A 17530-nucleotide genomic window follows, 5' to 3' on the forward strand; every position below is an offset into this window, starting at 1 on the left:
CCTCGAGTTAACTTTAAAAAATCTACAAAAATCTTAGACACCTTTCGTCTGTCTCACACAGTCTCAACATGACGTCCCTTCAGTCTCATCTTCCCGTCAAATTGATTCGTGCCTTGTATGGCATCAGTCGCGAAAAAAAATCAACAAATACGGGCTCATGTCTTAGAAGCCAGTCTCAAAGAAGACTTACGATGGTTGACGGTGACAGCACGTCAATTACAACAAGGGATCATTCAGATTCCTCATCAAACCAAACGCTTTTTTGATCGAAACAAAGTCGCTTTAACCCAACTGGCCGATCCCCGCATCGACACTCAAACCAAAAAACAAATCATTTTGAAATCTGCAGGGAGCGGTACTCTAGGAGGTGTCATCATTCGCTCTCTCTTAAGATGGGATCCTAATGCTCCCAAAGTTCGCCCCAAGAAAAAAGCCAAACGAAGCTCCAAGAACTTCTCCAGTGGCGGGACCCTCCTCTTTCCGGTCACCACCACGGAAAAATAAAAGCCCACAAAAAAACACAAAGAAGTCCCCAGAAAAAAAAAGTCCACAGAAAACTAGTCGCAAGAGACGCACTTCGGCTAGGACACAACTTTACACTCGCAAACCACGACCTGCAAGGACGGTGACCGCGTCTCCGGTAGCCTCGGGTTCATTCACTTCTCCGTTGATGACACCAAGAACTGAGAAGTACTTGGAGACGTTGATAACACCAAGAACGTCTCCGTTGATGACACCAAGAACTTCTGCAGCGGCAGGAACCTCCTCTTTAGCGGTAGTGGCCGCTGCTCACAAAGTACCTTCTCCCAAAATCAAATTCCAAGAGAGATCGGGCATGTTACAAAGTTTACTGGATATGTCCAAGCAAGAACTGGCTCGATTTAGTCCGTTGCGTACCCCTGCACGACGTGTCATGCCTGTCCTCAAGTTAATACGACGCAAAGACAATCAGTGGCGACGCGTTCCAGTATAAAAAAAGGTCTGTGACAAAGTAGGGGTATCAGTGTTTTGGTGCTCCTGAAGACTCAAAGATGTCACCCTCCAGAAAACATCCCTCTTCTAAACCACAAGGAAAGAAAAGGAAAGGACTGCCTCCTCGTTTAGTCAAACATGGGAACATGTTATCTGTCCTGTCCAAAGCTCCACCCATGCGAATAAAACTAATTCAAAAAGCCTCCAAAGAGGCTATCGATACCGTGTGCGAATGTTGTTTGAACGTTTTGAAAGGCACGATCCCTTTGTCCAAACACCATAAACAATGCTTAAGCAAACATCGTCACGTACTTCGTCAAATGGTTCAAAAGAAAATCCCCCTTCGTCAAAAGAAGAAGATGTTGGTTCAACGTGGAGGAATTTTACCACTCTTGTTAGGCCCATTGCTGAAAGGAGTCTTGGGAACCATGTTGGGAGGACTGGTGGGAGGAAGATAAACCTTGACATCCAATGGAAGGACGAAAACTAGCTTTAGTGCCTTACAAACGATGGATGGAATACCATCGTTGGCAAGAACAGCGGACCCCGCATTTACCTCCCAATCCCAATTTGAGCGAGATGTCCCAGTTACAACACGAATTGCAGTCCTTGATGGATCGCCAAGATTTGTCCGAAACAGAAAAATCGCAAAAGTACGGTCAACTCTTGCAACGACTGCAACTCTTTCACCAAAAAGCTTTAGACAAAACAGCTCTTCCCACTCTAAAAGATTTTAAGACCTTGATGAAAAGTTCAGCACCATCACCACTACCACCACCACTACCAGTGACCAAGACAGAAAAAGGACAAAAAGAAGAAGAAGGGTTTCAAACTCCACCAGAAAAAGTATGCAAGTTAACAACACCACCTACCTCCAGAATTGGATGGATTAAAAAGATGATGACCACCCATTTTTCATCAAAAGAGAAAAAGAAGGTGAAGACAGAAGTGAAACAAGAACCGATATCCCCTGTTCAGACATCCTCCTCTTCGACACATATCGCTGGTCGCACACGTAAAGCATTACAAACCAAGAAAATACCCCACGAGAAAACGAGTAGCATACTCCAACAGTGGGTGCCTTATTAACAAACAAAAAATGGAAAAAGTGTTAGCCAGCATTTACTACGATCCATCCCATCCTGCAGGTTACGAAGGATTTCAAAAATTGTATCGTTCGTGCTGCCAAAACTCGACTAAAAATTCTCCATTTACCTCAAGTGCGACTATGGTTACAAGAACAAGCTACCTACACTTTACGCAAACCCATTCGACGCAAGTTTGCCAGAAGTCGCACCCGAGTGGAAGGCATCGACTATCAATGGCAAGCCGATTTAGCCGATGTCTCTCATTTGGCCAGCTACAATCGCGGCTACAAATATTTGTTTTGTGTCATCAACGTCTTTTCCAAATTTGCCTGGGTCGTACCATTGACTTCCGAATCCAGCCACGAGTTAGTGCGAGCCCTGCAACGGGTGTTGAAAGAAAGCGGTCGTCACCCTCTTCGATGGCAAACGGACAAAGGTACCGAATTTCTGAACCAAGCTTTCCAAAAAGAATTAAAGAAACGTGACATCCATTTTTTTACCACCGAGAATCCTGAAACCAAAGCCAGCATCGTGGAACGTTTTCAACGAACTTTGAAAGAATGCATATGGAAATATTTTACGCATCACCACACTCTGAAGTACATCGACATCTTACCGCACCTAATGCATGCGTACTATCAATCTTACCATCGAAGCATTGGACGTGCCCCGCAAGCGGTAACTCCCGCCAACGAAGTACTGGTGTCTGATCGCCTGTTTGGTACGTCCCCGACGAGGGCTGTCCCCAAGAAAAGTGGAGTGTTGGCGGTAGGAGATTGGGTGCGTATTGGCAAAACCAAACTCACTTTCAACTAAGGTTACTTACCTAACTGGACGACCGAATTGTTTCGTGTCACTGGACGAGTGCATGGCCGTCATCCTGCCGTCTATAAATTAGAAGACATGAACGAAGAAGTGTTAAAAGGAACGTTTTATTTGGCCGAGCTACAACGTGTCACCAAAAAAGAAGACGATGTGTACGACATCGAAAGCATTCTCGAACGCAGAACCCGTAAAGTGGGCAAACGACGTGTCAAAGAAGTCAAAGTACGTTGGAAAGGATATCCACCCAGTTTTGATTCTTGGATCGACGCTTCGCAAGTCATCGACTATAAAAAGAAATGACCATCGTGCCCTTTCACACAGACTCAGCTACTGCAACCACTCCTTCACCCAGTTCTTCTCTGCAAGATTTACAAAAACAACCTTTGTGGGTGTGGTGTGGAGAACGTGTGCCTAAAACGCAAATCGTCTTTTTCTGCCAAATCTTCGTGGTGTATTGTGTCATCGGGGCACCCATTGCCAATTTGAGTTTGCAACAAGGAGACAAACAATTGTGGACCATTTTATTGAGCAGTTGCATCGGTTACCTTCTTCCCAATCCCTCCCTGAAATTCTCCTCGAACGGGAACAACGGGAACCTTGTGTCCAGTGCCAATGCCAGTCACCACTCCAATAACAACAACCCTATTTTGGGCGGAGACACTCCTCTGACTTCCAGTAACCCCTCGGACAGTCACATAACTCTGGAATTATGAGTCACCATAGCCAATTTTACTTAACCTTACCCAGTGACAGTTCCATGGAGGTGTTTCCCTACAACACGTTGTGCTGTTACACGGCCAAATTACTTCAGGACATCCAATTAGATCACGAAGCCCATTGGGAAGTGGCTTCGGTAGAAATCATTCCCCCGACCCAAGTCCTCAATGTCCTTCCCAATCAAAACTTTTTTCAGTGGAAGTTCATGACGAACAATTGGAACAGTACTTGGAAACCCATGTAAAATATGATAAGAAAGCACCTAGCACAAAAAATCAAAAGTCGACCACCTATCACTTGTTCATTCCTCCAGGCTATTATTTTAGTGGACAACATTTGGTGAGCACCATTACCTCCAGGTTTAATGTCGTGTTTCTTAAAGCTTTGGAGAGTGTCAAAAAATGTGTCACCCTGGAATACCATAAAGTAGCTCGTCGCTTCCTGATGAAATTTCCTGAGGGGGGTAAAATCATGTCCATTTTATATTGTCCTGAATTGTTTGACATGTTGGGCGGAGACATGGAGATGAGAATGGCCATGATCAAGAAAAAGGAATTACCAGTCATTTCCGACAACGATTCTTTTACCAAGTTATTTCGTTCCCCGGTAGAATTAAACCAAGGACCGAATTTGATCTTTCTGTACTCCGATGTGGTGGAGTACAACGTAGTGGGACACACCTCCGTACCGTTACTATGTGTCATTCCTTTCAAAGTGGATTCTGCCACGGTCGCTGACGAGGAAGGTGGAAACACTTATCACGTACACCGCGAATTTGTACATCCTCACTATTTGCCCGTCAGTAACTCTTATTTGGACACGGTCAACATTCCTATAAAAGGAGATCTGGGACAAAATATTCCATTCACCAAAGGGAAAGTCACGGTGAAATTCCATTTTCGAAAACGGTTCTCTAACGATTCGTAAGTCATGTATCCAGTGTACCGAGGCGTTGCTCAACAGCGAGGACAAGGATTAGGAGATATGTTAAAATCAGCCTTTCGTTCCGTGGCCTCCGTGTTGAAACCGATGGTGACACGTGGATTGCACGCCTTGAAAGATGCAGCATTGACACACGGTAAAGAATTTCTCCAAAATGTCATCATCGACAAACAAAACCCTAAAGAAGTCTTTTTGAGGGCAGGCAAAAATGTCTTGCTGAAAACGGGTAAAGACCTTTTAGTCCCCGACGAGAAACACCTATAAATGCCCTGCACGCTGCCGAGTCAGACATTCCTACTTCCCTGACGCCACAGCAAGGACAAGTCAGAAAGAGACAACGAAGAAAACACCCTTTCACCAGACTTCACACTTCTAAAGCTAGAAAGACAAAGAAAAGAAGAACCGTTCGAGACTTAGACGTTTTCGATTATTAAAGTATTGAGAAATACAAAAATGATGCACCGAGAGTCTTGAGCCTGTTCCAATTCGGAACTGGATCTGTTTGCCATGCCACCCACCATGATGACCATGCAAGAATCCCAATGGGTGGAATTTCATCCCGTCTCCTCTTTGACTTATTCAGCACCCATCGAGTTTGAAATCAAGGGACAGCCCGAAGATTACATCGATCTGAACAGTAGTTACTTGTACTTGAAAGTCCAAGTGAAGAAAACGGACAACAGTAATTCAGGAGCCGATGACAAAGTAACTCCCGTCAACAATTTCATGCATTCTTTGTTCAGCTCAGTGGATCTGTACTTGAATAACAAACTAGTCAGCAGCAGCATGGATACTTACCCTTATCGCGCCTACCTGAAAAATCTCTTGAGGTATGGAAAAGATGCCAAGGACACCCATCTGGATGCTTGCGTGGTATGGAAACCTGACTCAGCGGGTGCAACCACGTTTTGCTGAACGGGGTGGATGTCCGCCTGAGACTGAATCGTAGCAGTGCCGCATTCCATTTGATGGCCCATGCCAACGAATACAAAACTATCATCCAAGAAGCCAGACTCTACGTGCGTCGTGTGGAAGTGTTATCTAAAGTGGGAAACGACATCAGTCACACGTTCAGCAGAACGACCGCCAAGTATCCGATACGAAGATTGGAAGTGAAAACGTTCACCATTCCTGCTGAACTGCGATCCATGATCGAAGATCATCTGTTCCAAGGACAGTTACCCAAACGGTTAGTCCTTGGCATCGTGAGCAATGCAGCCTTCAACGGATCCAGCACTATCAATCCTTTTGAGTTTAAGCATAACAATGTGTCCAAGATCGAAGTCAGTCACGATGGCAAGACCTTGTGTACCAGACCCTTCGAGCTGACTTTGACAGGAAGAATTATTTGAGATCGTACTTGTCCCTGTACGAAGCCACGGGTCAGTTAGGAACCAACACCAGTCATGGCATATCGTACGACGATTATGCATGAGGCTATGCTTTGTGGTCTTTTGATTTCACTTCAGACCAAGGCAGCGACAAGGGACATTTCCACCCTATAAAATCCGGCCAGATTCGTGTGGAAATTCATTTTGCAAAACGAGAACCTGATGAAACGTTGAACGTCATCCTGTATGCAGAATTTGACAATGCGATAGAAATCAACAGTTTAAGTGAAGTCATTCTAGACTATTAGAAGCTGTGGAAGACTGCTGTCCCTCTTTACCTAGTGGATAAACTTTGGATATGGAATGTGAGGAGTCTGTGGAAGGAGAACCTCAAGACAAAGACGACGAAGTTATGATGAAGTCCCGATGGCCAGAACAAGAAGCCCATTGAGTCTCCTGTTTTGCTACAGTCATGGGAGATAAAATGAAGGAATTGATAAAGAAAGATTGCTATGGATGTCAAAACGATCATCCCAGTCAAATTCAACATGATAAATGTCTGATGATGAGTCAAGAAGAAATACTGGACGAGTATCTGGAAAAAGCTTGGAGTCTCATCGAGATAGAATTCGTGTTTGATCAGTGGTATAAAGGCTTGTGTAAATATTCTTCTCCTCCATTAACGCCTCTGGACATCCGTCGCATCGAAACTCTCGTGAACCAGGGTCCAAAGTCGGAGCTCGTACCCCTTTACTTGACAGACATTTTCCAAGAAAAAATCAGGATCGAATTGATGACTTATTATCACCTGTGAAGAAAAAACAGTAACACAAACATGGATACCTGGGAACTTTATTATCTTTTGAACCACAGTTCGTATACTGCTTCTTGGAATCCTGTCGTCTGTGCTAAAGATGAACTCCCTCATCGCAAACCTCAAGACCATCAAGCTTGTGTGATCAACACGGACGACAGTCATCTCCCACGAACCCCTGGGTAGCCGTCTACTTTCCTCAAGAAGGATGTGTGGAATATTTTGATTCGTATGGATTGCCTCCTTTGGAAGACGATATCATTGACTTTATGAGAAGAAATGCTCAGACCACACGATTCAATAATGTGAAATTAAAAGGCACAGATTCCTTGGTGTGTGGACAATATTGTGTGTATTTTCTGCATCATCGCAGCCTGGGATATTCCTTAAAACATTTAGTGACTTATTTTGATAGTCATTCTTCTACTAGAAACGATGTGAAAGTAGATCGATGGTTTTGTGACCATTATGCTTATCTTTTGTCTTTAGCTAGGAAACTTAGTGTCCATCAATGGCCCAATGACTTCCAACAGTGGAAATCACAATTTCGTTCACAACGTTGTCAGCCCTGTCCAAAATAGTGTTAGTGATTTAAGAAAAAATGTTTGTTATTTGAAACAATGTTTAATGTGATATTAAATGGTTAATGTTAAAATGTTATAGTTACTTGTTAGTGTTAAGTGATTCTGAATAAAAATGTTGTGTTTTGAAAAAAAAATGTCTTTGTGATTTGTTTGGCTATAGGTATCCTGATTCATGCTCTTTGATTTCTCTCTATCCTTCCCATGACACTCATTGAACGTTCCGACTCTAAAACCGTGTAGGGATGTTTTCTTCACGTCCGCGCTTTGACCATAAAACCGGGGCAGTCTCCAGTCTGACCATCCATTGTCGACTCATCCTCCTACGAAGATGTGCTCAAGACTAGCTAAGCTGAACGAAGCCTACGTGAATTTGCATCGTGTCAGACAAAGTCTGATACCGAAGCTGGAAGAGATAGAGAAAGTTAGAATGTTGAAAGTCACTGAAGACCTGATAGAAGAGCTCTTCAGAGAAGAAATTAACAGGGAGAAAGAAGAATGGACAGAGAATTACAGATTTCAGAAACAGCAGAGAGAACAGCAACAACAACAACAACAACAACAGCAGCAACCTGAACCTGACAGAGGCTTTGTCGACTGTCGTATCGACACCAAAGAGTTCTTCTCTTTCCGAAGAAGCAGACCTTATCTTGTGAGAAAGCCCGTCGTCAGAGGAGGCCGCTATCTTAGACCCTAAAAGGTTGCCATAGATTCAAGTTCACACAAAAAACAGCCTTTTTAAAGGCTACCCCATACTCTAGAAAAGAAATAACAATATATTGCCTATAATAATTTTTTTTTAAAAAAAGAAGTGTGTATAAGCAAATGAATTCTTTATCTTAATTAGAAAGTGTTTGTGTGTGTGTCTGTGTTTGTGTGTGTGTGAGTATTTTCTTTAAGTGGCTTGTCAAACTTTTTTAGAATAGTGGTGGGTAGTATAAAAAAAGTGAGTGAGTGTTTCTTTTAGGTCGGCGCGTTTTTCTGGTCATGATTTAGGTAATATAAGTTTTGTGTCCTTGGGGATGTTTTTCTTCACGTCCGCGCTTTTCGTCTAAATTAAAAAAGCGCTCGGCAGTCTGGTTACCCTTGTTGATTGATCAACACTACAGAATGAACACCAGACTTCAAAAAGTAATGGAACTCCAGATGCATCTGGAATATGCCAGGCGCATCCTGGACGAACTGGCCATGGAGGCCATTGCAGAACAAGCTAAGATAGAGGAAGTGGAAGAAAAGAAGAAGGAAGAAAAGGAGGAAAAGAAAAGAGAGATCAGGCCCCACCCAATTATGAAACCTAAGTATGAGGTGAAACCCATGGTGAGGACACCTCCCCAACCAGTAGCTGCACCACAGCCACTACCAGTGAGGATGCTACAACCAATAGTGGCACCGCAAATTGAGCATCCAAGAGTGCAAAACAGAAGAAGAGAGAGAAGGATCAACACTATTCCAGAGACAGAGGATTGGAGTGCTGAAGCAAATGATCCTCCCTCTGCGCTCCCAGTCACAAGAGTAAACTGTAAATGAGACTGGAGTAGGAGATGCGTGTGCGGTTCTAGGCCGGGAAGGTGTCAACACTAACAGATACCTCTGGAGTTCCATTAAACAGCCCTTTTCAGTGCTAACCAAAACTCTAGAAAAGAAATAGTAACCAATTTGCCAATGTGTGAATGTGGAGTAGTATGATTATAAACACTCACTCCTTTCCTGGTGTGATTGTATGTGTTTATGTTGATTGTATGTGTTTATGTGTGTGTGATTGTAAGCGCTCAAGTAAGTATGTGGGGATGGTAAATTATGGTTATGTTTTTGCTACTTGGCGTGTGTGGATAGTAGATCTGCGTTTGGTTTTGCTGCTTAGCGTGTGTGGATAGTATATTTGGGTTATGTTTTTGCTGCTTTACGTGTGTGGATAGTAGATTATGGTTATGTTTTTGCTGTCTCATTAAGTTAGTAATAATATAAGATGACAAAAGTAGGGGATGTTTTCCTTCACGTCCGCGCTTTTTATATAAGAACCCACAACGTTCGTCATTCGCACCATTCTACGGAATAACCGATACAAGATGGAAGTGTCAGCGTTGTTTAATGATTTAAGAAATGTTTACTTTTGGATGATGGATGGAGAATATGCTATTGAAAGGATAGAAAGAGAATGGAGGTTAAGAAAAAGTCTTGACTATGTCAATGAATTAAAATTAGCCAGGAAGATGATAGAGGAGATGATAGAGGAAGAAGTTAAGAGATTGAGAGGATTGATTCAACCAGAGTATGTCAGATTGGGGACAATCAAAGAGTCTATGGAAAAGGTAAAATCAGCGAGATGCTATTTGGAAGAGCTAGAGAAATGGTCAGAGTGGAAGTTTTTGAAAAGGGGCGGTGAACAACTAAAGAAAGCGGAAGAACAGATGAAAAAGATAATAGATAAAGAAGTGCAGAAAATCAAGGACAGGTGGGCAAAGATAGGAATGAACAAGAGAATAGAAAGAAAAAGGAAGAATATGAGAGGATGAACGATAACTGGATAAAGATCCAAAAGAAGTTTAGAGCTATTGGCCACCCTGACTGGATACCGGAAATTGAAAAGAGGAAGAAGAAAGGAATTTTGGGAAAGATAAGGGGATGGATGAAGAAGTGGAGGAAATAAAAGAAGAAGAAACCAAAGGCTCTTTTCAGGGCCACTCCAATGCCTCGAAAAGGCATTACCTTTCATGCCTACATTTCTTTTTTATTTTAAAAATGTCTGTTGTCTATTGTCTTTTGTCTGTGTTCTCTCCCTCTCCCCTGTTAAATTTCCCTTGACGCTATACAGGCCCAAAATATATTCCCATGTTAAATTTCCCTTGACGCTATAAGGCATCAAAAATTTTCGCATGTTAAATTTCCTTTGACGCTATAAGGCAAACCACCTATTTTAACAGTAAAATCCTCTTGACGCCATATCGCCCCACTTCACTACTGTCGTTGGAGTCACACTTTTCGTTTCCGATCAAAAACTATTAAAATGATGGGTGCATTGTCCTCAGACTTCAAATGAGCATTGGTCATGTCCAGTAGATTATGTATTTATGATTAACAACTTTTGAACAGCTGGATCCGCTGTCTTCAAACTTTATAGGGACATTGTTCATGGTCAGTAGGTGACCTTTTTTATTTTGGGGTCAGTTGGTCAACGGTCAATGTCATGGTGGCCATGACTTGGGAAAAGGGTTCAGTATAATAACGTTAGGTCCACAGTCTTCAAGTTTAGATGGAACCTTGGCCATAGCCAGTAGATGACCATATTGTTTTTGGGATCAGTCGATCAAAGGTCAAGGTCAAATTGTCATTGAGCTGGACAATTGTTTTGGATCAATAACTTTTGAATGGCTTGGCCCAAGGTCATCAAACCTCGTAGAGACCTTAGCCATGTTCAGTAGCTGACCTAAATCGATGTTGAGTTCAGTAAGTCAAGGTCAAGGTCACTATGTCCTTTCGTTGAAAAGCTCGTTCAACTTTTCTTTAACATATTAGATTCACTGAGAACTCCACAGCAGGCGACACAATTATACTGAGGAAAACCCCTCTATTATAAACAAACCGTGAGCTGAGTTGTTATTTAAGTGATACGTAAACTGTTCATAGTCCCTCTTGAGTTGTTATTGAATAGTTTAACGTTACCTAGTAAATATATTTTACATTACAAGAAAAGGATTAATCGTTAAAGTGACAGAAAGTGCCATCATTTTGTCTCGCTTAATATTCTGTACTCAATTTATACCGAACCTCAGAAAACAAAGGGACAGGGTTGTTTTGTTTTTTTTGCAAAGCAGAGTCATGTAACCCCAAAGCAAACAAAGTTTAGGCCATATTTAGAGGAATGTAATAATTTGACAAAGCGATATTACGATAGCTTTAAGGAACACCGTGTTAATATATCAAGTGTTGAGGTAAAGTGCAGGAGAATCATTGGTAATTTTAGTCTGCTTTCAAAAATATAAACATTGCTGCTGGTTAAAAATATGTCGAAGGAGCTTCACTACATTTAACCTGCAACTACCATTAACTTTTATTCACAACAGGCAAACGCTCATATGTAGGTCGTCGAGAAAATGGTGGTTTCTTTTTCACCTAAATGCTTTTGTTTTTTCATATAAACCAATTGAATATTAATTTGCTCCTTAGATCTGTCTAAATCGTTTCTAAAACTACTCATGATTAACTAAAAATATTAACTAAAAAATTTACTTAAGTACACGTAAAATAAGATATGAATGCAGATCTCTCTTAATTAAGGGGGGGGGGGGCATCAGGCTTTGTGGTTACACTGGTATAAAAAAAAAAACTTATGAAATGATATAGAACATTAATTAATAATTATTAATTACAAGTCTTGTCAGGCCATAAAAAAATTTTGAAAATGAAAATAAGATCTAAAATTATGGAATTCTATTAGAAAAACAAAAGAGAAACCGGGAAAATTAAAGAAAATTGAGCAGGAAATAATAGAAATTCGGGGGGGGGGGACTATCGAGTAAAATAGATGGGAAAACTCTGGAAATTAGGAGGAAAAAAGCAGAATTGGAGGAATCTAGGAAAAAATACATAGAAGGTGTTATATTAAGATCTAAAGCTAGATGGTACGAATTTGTGGGAAAAGGCACAAAGTACTTTATAAATCTTGAAAAAAGAAACTATGTTAATGAGACAATAAAAGAAATTATTTTAGATGATGGAACAAATATGTCTGGCCAAATAGATATTTTAGAAGCTCAAAAACAGTTTTATATGGAATTGTACAAAGGTAGAATTGCTCAGCTTGATGATGAGGCTACTCAAGAAACTTGAAATAGATTTTTTAATCGAAATATTAAACTTAGTCAAGCGGAAAGAGAATCAAACGAGGGTCTGCTTACAATCAATGAATTCGATATGTCTCTAAAACGGATGGAAAATGGAAAAAGTCCTAGCTCAGGTGGATTCATGTAGAGTTCTATAAACTCTTTTGGAAAATTTTCAGATTTTCAGACTCAAGTAGTCATCACATGTCTACCAAAGAAAGAAAAAGACAGAAGATGTCTTACAAACTGGAGACCTATATAACTTTTAAATAATGACTATAAGATTTCTTTGGGAGTCATTGCAGCTAGGATTAAAAAGGTTATTCCAACAATAATCAGTGATACTCAGAAAGGATATATGAAGGGTTGATTCATTGGAAAAAATACCAGGCTACTATACGATATCATGGACCAACTTGAAAATTAAAATAGATATGGTCTATTATTGTTAATAGACTTTGAAAAAGCATTTGACTCAGTTGACTGGACCTTTGTGGAAGAATATATACAATCTTTTAACTTTCGTGATTCCGTTAGTAGAGGGTTTAAACTGTTTTGTAATGACTCTAAAAGTTGTGTTATATATAATGAGCATATGTCATTTCTTTTTAGACTTGAAAGAAGATGTCGTTAAGGAGATCTCCTTGCACCTTATTTGTTTATCATTGGGGTTGAGATTTTAGCTCTAACTTTAAAGCAAAATGTGGATGCACGGGGACTGCTCTTTGACGTCAGTGAGTATAAATTGGGTCAGTTTGCCGATTACGCTTTTATTCTTCTTGACGGATCTCAAGTTTTTCTTAAAGCAACTATGAATATTTTGCAAGTTTTTTTTTTCTATTATCTGAACATAAATATAACATAACAAAAACAAAAGCTATTTGGATTGGAAACAAGAAAGTTTCTAATGAAAGAATATTTCCCGAAATGGGCCTAATTTGGTCTTCTTCTAACTTTACACTCCTTGGCATAGATTGTTCTCCAGATATACAAAAAAAAAAAATGATGGAAATTGATTATATGAATAAACTAAGAAAGGCAAAATGAATACCGGCAAGCTGGAGTCAAAGACATCAGTCAATAGTTTGTAAGGTAATTGTTGTAAAAACTCTTGTTCTGTCCATATTCATAGATCTTTTTCCAGCACTTCCAAATCCGTCAGCAAAAGTTGAAGCAGAACTAAATCGCACATTATTTAAATTTGTATGGAGTGGAAAAGTAGAGAGACTAAAATGTGATATACTAGTTTCCCCAGAAAACGAGGGGGGACTAAATACAATACACATATTTTCATTCATTAGGTATATTAAGATAAGATGGGTAAAAAGACTGATGGAAAAGGAAAATGGAACTTGGCAGAACTTAGTCAATACAACTATGCTCAGAAATAAAAAGGATATTTTGAATTTAGGGAGAAGGAAATTAGAAGAATTTAGAATGCTCATTAAAAACAGTTTGTGAAGAGATGTAATTTTGGCAGTATCTAGTTGGAAAGAGGAACCGCAAAGTCTAAACGAGTATCTATCCATGAGTATTTTAAATTTTGTCCGCCCCCCCCCCCCCCCGAATGTTCTATCAAAACAAATCCTGGACCGAAACCGGTTTTAAAATTCTGAATGATCTAGTAGATGATCACGGTAATTTTAAAATAATAAAACAAAAACTAGAAGCGATGATTTCTTTAGATACTTCTCCTTAATATCCAAAATTCCAAAAGCATGGAAAGACCCATAAAAAAACCATTTAGTACATAACAATTTCGATAAGCAGGAGGATAAAATAATGAACTTGTAAAAACAAAATTATCTCAAGTTTGTTTACAAAGATCTTTTGAATAAAGCTAAAAGGCAACGCACTTCTAAGCAAGAAACTTGGATGCAAGTATTTAATAAAAAATATAAGTAGTGATGAGTGGTCTGAGATTTATAGCCGGACGAAATGATGTACCAATGGAACCAAGTTGACCTCTTTTAACTTTAAATTAATCCATAGAATAATCGCTACTAATGATTTTCTGAAAAGAATTAACATATTAGACGACAACAAATGTACTTTCTGTAAGAGTGAAAATGAAAGTATTGAGCATCTCTTTTATGATTGCAGTATTACTTCACATTTTTGGCACCATTTTATTGAAACGTTTACACCTTTTTGACCAAATATTGTACATTTCTCCAAAAATGAAACATTTTTAGGAAGTGAAGAACTGGACAGTTTGTGTAATTTCTTGCTTATTTTTGGCAAAATATTATATTAATACTTGCAGATTCAATATGAAAAATCCTTTTGTTTATGCTTTTAAGCAAATAGTTGTAATGCATAAAAACATTGAAAAATACACTGCTAAGGTAAATAAAAAAGAGGACCAATTTCTTCAAAAATGCACCTCAATAGTGGATATATAATTTGTATCTGATTTGATGGTAAACAGGAGAACAAAATACTGTAGTATCACAGTCACCTAGATTGTGTGCCATATGCATGTGTGTATGCGTGTGTGTGTATTGAGCATCTGAGTGTGTGTTTTCTTTTTCTGTAGATTATATTTATTATCCCTAGATTATCTGATAACCAGAAATGTTTGCTTGTAAGGTGACCTAGGGATGGTTCCCCGATCAAGTGGTCAACCTATTACGGGGTTAATAAAAGAAAATGAATTGATGATTATTAATGACAACAAGCCTTGTCTGGTCATAGAGGAATCCCCAAGTTATATTTTAGGTGTCAGGCGGTATCATGACGTTCGCAATGGTATACATACCACTGAGATTAAAGTAGCTAACATTGGCGCGTAACCATAATTACAGAATACCTTCTTCGGGTCTTTTATTTTATATGTTCAGTGTAATTGTTTTGCGTTGTTTGTGGCCAAGTTTAGCTTATTTTTTATTAAATTAATACAGTAATATTGTATTTGAACAATTCTAACAAAATCCTAATGTACTTCCTTTATATAAAAATGCTTTCTTAGACCGACTAAAACTATATATATATATATATATATATATATATATATATATATATATATATATATATATATATACATACATACATACATACATACATATTGGTCTCCACGTAGTACTTGACTAAATGAGTGGAAGCTGAGCCGATTCCATAAGAAGAAAAAAACAGCAGAGATAACACTTCGGTCATTTACTAGGTTTGCTGACTACAGATCAAGGATGGAAGTTTTTTTGTAACGATCGCGGTGATAGATTCTGGACATAGATGTGGATCGAACACAAAATTGATTCTGCGTATCGCCCCTAAACCGGGGCCTATACAGAATACAGAAAGGTGTACCCGGACTCGGTGCAAAATGTTGTCTAGCTATGTTAATGAAGGACAGAACGACTAGGAAGACAAATTACGATATGTCCCGTTCGCTTACAGGACATGCAAACATGTGTCAACAACAACAAAAATCTCTTCTACTTGGTGCACAAAAGACAGGCACAATTGCCGACACAGTTAGACATACCGACATGCAGTGATGGACAAGACAATTGTTTGAGTGTCAGGTGTGAAGCCTTCTTGCAACTATCGTGCAAGAGAGATGAAGCTTCAACAAATATTAAAAAGACGCACAAACTAACCAAACTATCAAGACGCCCTACTTGGCAAACATTCATTTAAAGTAGGAGACTGTTCTGCTTCACAATACGAGACAAAATGCTCGAAAAGGAATGAAACTGGAATCAAAGTGGTGAGGAGACTGTGTTCTGCTTCACAATACGAGACAAAAAAAACTCGAAAAGGAAGGAAACTGGAATCAAAGTGGTGAGGACAATTTACAAGTGTAACAGTTAATAACTAGGACATGTATCGTATATATAATTTTACATGACAAGTGGCTTGGGTTAGGTCTTGAAAACGTCACAAATCCTTGGAGAAATTGGAAAGCTAGCGACAATGTCATCGCAAGAACAGAAATTAACCACATGTGGGCAAACCGGACCATATCTATCGGGTCGGAGAAAGTACAGAAATAAACCATAGGACTGTTGGCTCAGGGTCAGGGAAAAGGAAAAAACACTCGCCGAAAGAACCGTCAGCTACAAGTTTGGCGAAAGAACAGAAACAGCCCATAGCAGGACAGGATTGGCGACAGAACACAAATCGACTAGATTAGATACAAGGGCGGCGAAAGAACATAAATCGACAATAGGACCATGAACTACAGTTAATAAGGTGATTTATTTGCATATTGCGGGCACAACAGAAACACTCTTCCCTTGAAAAAAGAAAATGACGAGATGATGATTGCATATTATTTCAAACCGATTACGCTACGACCTGATTAATTTTAACCCTTTTGACAAACCCTAAAAAATGAACACAAGGAAAATATTTCGTGAAAATGAAAAGCATGCCTATGCAATGGGCTGAGCGAGTTATATTTCACTGAATTCAAAACCAATCGTGAGTGTATCGATGAGAGGGGATGGAAACTGTTTATAACATTCAGTTACCTGGCATGTAGGTTCAATGGTACACTAACACATCTGTCTACATTGTCAGAAAGGGGATAGTGGAATTTATGAAAGAGAATGAAAATATGCGTCAAGCTGAGTCAAGCTGAGTGAAAACCAATGAATCGCTATTTACAAAGTGCCTACATGCAGGATGATGATAATTGGTACTGATAGGAAAATGTTTGCATTCCCTACACTTCACATCTATCTACATTTATTGTTGATACCGGCAGGAGCATGGAGCCAGTGCCTACAAGTGGTTAGCCATTAAACCACTACCAAGAATTCCACCCAAAGATAAAGCGGTGTTCACTTGGACCCTGTTATAGATGTTAAGTGGAAAGATGCCAACGGGAACCCAAGTAATCGGGTACCCGACCCATTATAATAACACGGGTAATAAAATGGACAACCAAGTACCCCTTAAAAATGTTTCCAGGTTCAGATCAAGACACAGAATAACGATTACAGTTCGTGGGTCGTGTTGTATACGCACTTATTCATCGTCACAGGGGTTTATATCACTGGTTACAATTTACTAGTCATACATGTACTATATAATAATAATACAAGGGAGGACACGTGTCTCCTTTCTCATGATGATATATCAAGCTAGATTTCGCGTAGCCCGATAAATCAGCCCTTCACCCGTGATGATATTAATTTTCGGGTGAGGGGCTGATATCACCTATTCATTAAAAGCTGCACTTATCTGCAATCAAATTTAGCTGCAAAAAACGTGTACATTTAATTCACTAACCAGTATTTCTCGAGGCAGTGCAGCTACCGTCGGCTGAAGGGTTCATTTTGTGACATGTAGATTATATTTCCTGAGAAAATCATATGTTTGAAAACTTATAAATCCACCTGGAATAGCACAATCATCTGTACTGTGACCATTTTGAATTTCGCGCTTGATGTGGCTGTTACCAATTACCGGTATGTATCTAAACTGTACGCGG

This window comes from Sinohyriopsis cumingii, chromosome 11 (assembly GCF_028554795.1).
Source record: "Sinohyriopsis cumingii isolate HCF-2022 chromosome 11, ASM2855479v2, whole genome shotgun sequence".
NCBI lineage: Eukaryota > Metazoa > Mollusca > Bivalvia > Unionida > Unionidae > Sinohyriopsis > Sinohyriopsis cumingii.